This window comes from Eumetopias jubatus, unplaced genomic scaffold (assembly GCF_037043125.1).
Source record: "Eumetopias jubatus isolate StellerSeaLion01/CBP00866 unplaced genomic scaffold, mEumJub1_p1.0 scaffold_3, whole genome shotgun sequence".
Lineage (NCBI taxonomy): Eukaryota > Metazoa > Chordata > Mammalia > Carnivora > Otariidae > Eumetopias > Eumetopias jubatus.
This window is the reverse complement of record NW_028274809.1, coordinates 115074283-115077302: the sequence shown is the minus strand read 5'-3', so window position 1 is coordinate 115077302 and position 3020 is coordinate 115074283.

Sequence of the window (3020 nt, the reverse complement as noted above, 5' to 3'; positions counted from 1 at the left end):
TAATAGTATCTAATTTCTAGTAGTATTAGAATCTACATGTTTTCATGTGCTTAATTCTATTTTAACTTTATCCGGTTTTTTTCTCTAGTACTTGTGTCTCATACTACACAAATTCGACTTCCAAAGACTAGAATTTCAGAAATATGTCACTGAGGTATATCAAGATCAATTTCGATTAAGTTAATTAAAAGAAAGGAGAACATATCAGATATTACACATTTAAACTTTAGCCAGGACTTTAATGTGAAAACCTCTCTCTGAATGCACATGGATTTCAGACTACCTGGATTCCATTAGAATCAATTCATAATCACCAGCTTTTAACATTTAGAGAAGTCCAAAGTCTAGTCTGGAAACAAGAAACCACATTAGATACTGCAACAGAGAATTTAATATGGGGAATTAGTTCAATAGTTCTTGGAGGACTGAAAAGCAGTCCGAGAACGCTGAGGTAACACAGTAATATTAGGACATGGTTATGCTCCTAAGACTCTGGCAATGCAGGAAGATTTTGGGAACTAGAAGCTCAGAGGAGAGGCCCAGTGGAACTGAGGCTTAAACCCCTTGGGAAGTGGTCATGCCTCCGATGGGGATGAGAAGCAGTGTCCAGGAGGGCCAAAAAAGCTGGAGATGGAAACAATAGGGGTCACTGATGCCATTGCTAGGATGACGCTAACAGGATCAGCAAGCGAATATTCTCTCCTCCTTCTGCCTTCCATTTTTTCTCTACTGCCCCAGTTGATAGAATTTCACAGGAAGCCAGCTTCAGCATCACAAAACAAAATATAGAAGGGTGGATTTGGGGTGGAGAAACAATTGTTTAATAATAGGGTTTGGAGCAGATAGACAATAGTCCAATGACCACTGGTACAATCCAAATACACCCTTCTACACATACTTGAATTTCTTTGCCACAATAGTAAAGACTCTGCTTTCTTCTGAGAAGATGCAATTTTCTCCCCCACAGAGATGCTCTTACTCTCTGCACAAGGGGTAGATAGAGCAAGTGCTAACAGTCATTGTATCCATCTCAGGGCAACACATTTAGTATCTGTATGTATTTCAGTCTAAGCTCACCTGAATATCCTGTAACCTAAATTATAAAGGTAAGCACTACCAACAATCCTTACATAAAATAACAGGGGAAAAGGAAGAGGGGAAAGAAATTAGACAGCATATACACACATATACGGGTAAAATTAAGAAAAAAATTACATGGACCCTACGGTCTTCATTTCTGTTACTGGCCAGAAGAATATAATATCTATTACTTCCTTTCCAAGTACTTGTCACAAATTCACCTTTGTACTGCATCTCAGCTGATCAAAGTTTTGTGTGGTGTGGTTTTTTTTTCTCCCCTAGGTGGGGGTGGGAGTGGGGTGAATCAAACATTTATTCTTGAAGGATACAAATCATCCAAAATCCTACCTTAAAAAAAATCAATTTTATTGAAGTGTAACATATATAATATAATGCACTCACTTAAGTGTATATTTCAGTGAGTTTTTAAAAAAAGATTTTATTTATTTGAGAGAGAGAGAAAGAATGGGGCGGGGGGAAGGGCAGAGGGAGAAGCAGACTCCGTGCTGAGCAGGGAGCCCTCCAGGGGACTTGATCCCAGGACCCTGGGATCATGACCTGAGTCAAAGGCAGATGCTTAACCAACTGAGCCACCCAGGCACCCTATTTCAGTGAGTTTTGATAATATGCATACTTGTGTAACCACTGTCCTAATCAAGATACAGAATACTTCTATCAACCCCTAATTTCCCTTGTGCCCCAACTGAAGCAATCGCTTCCAATCTCCAGGACAAGATAGCCTCTCATCTTCTATACTTATGATCAGTCTTTTCTGGAGTCATATATAAATTGAATCATATGGGGTACCTGGGTGGCTCAGTTGGTTAAGCATTAGACCCTTGATTTCAGCTCAGGTCATGATCTCAGGGTTGTGAGACTGAGCCCCGAACTGGGCTCCATGCTGGGCATGGAGCCTGCTTAAGATTCTCTCTCTCCCTCTGCCCCTTCCCCACTACCAGTGCATGCACGTTTCCTTAACAAAAAAAAAAAAAAAAATTGAATCATAGATATACTCTTCTGCATCTGACTTCTTTTGCTCAATATAATGTTACTGGGAGTCATTCATGTTGTTGAATGCATAAATAGTGTGTTCTTTTTTATTGCTGAGTAGTGTTACATTGTATGAATATATCAAAATTTGTTATTCTATCCCCCATTTAAGTTGTTTCTAGGTTACTATGAATAAGGCTACTAAGAATACATTTATATACATCTCTGTGTGGACCCTTTTTATTTTCCTTGAGTAATACCTAGGAGCGGGATTGCTGAATAGTGTGGTAAATGTATGTTTAACTTCACAAGAAATTTCCAGATTGTTTTCCAAATTGATTGTTCCATTTTGCATTCCTACCAGCAATCTATGAGAATTCCATTGTTCCACATCCTTACCAATCTAAGTATTTTCAGTGTTTTTGATGTCAGGCATTTTAATGGGTGTGCAGTGGTATCTCATTGTGGCTTTAATTTAAATTCCCCCGATGACTAATGATGTTTAACATATTTTCACTGTTTATTAACTATTAAATATATCTTCCTTAGTGAACTCTCTCTTCAAATCTTTTGCCCACTTTTTAATTAAGTTGTTTCTATTTATTTATTTCATTTAAAACAAAATACAAACTCTACCATGACAAGTCCCCAGATGAGCTGGTCCCTGCCTGGTTCTCTGATACTATTTTTTACCTCTTTGCCCACTGTGCTACAGCTATGTTGGCCTTCTGTTTGTTTTTCACACCTGGCAAGCTCACTGCTGATCTTTATGTTACCGAATCCTTCTCATCAATTAGTCTGCAGCTAAAAAATCATATTCTCAGAGAAGACTTCTATTCATTTTAAAGCAGCACCTCTACTGCCTCCTTCTGGATAGTCACTATCCCCTTATCTCTTTCTAGTTACCCAACAGAGACTACCAAGCTCTGAAATTATCTTATCCATTTACT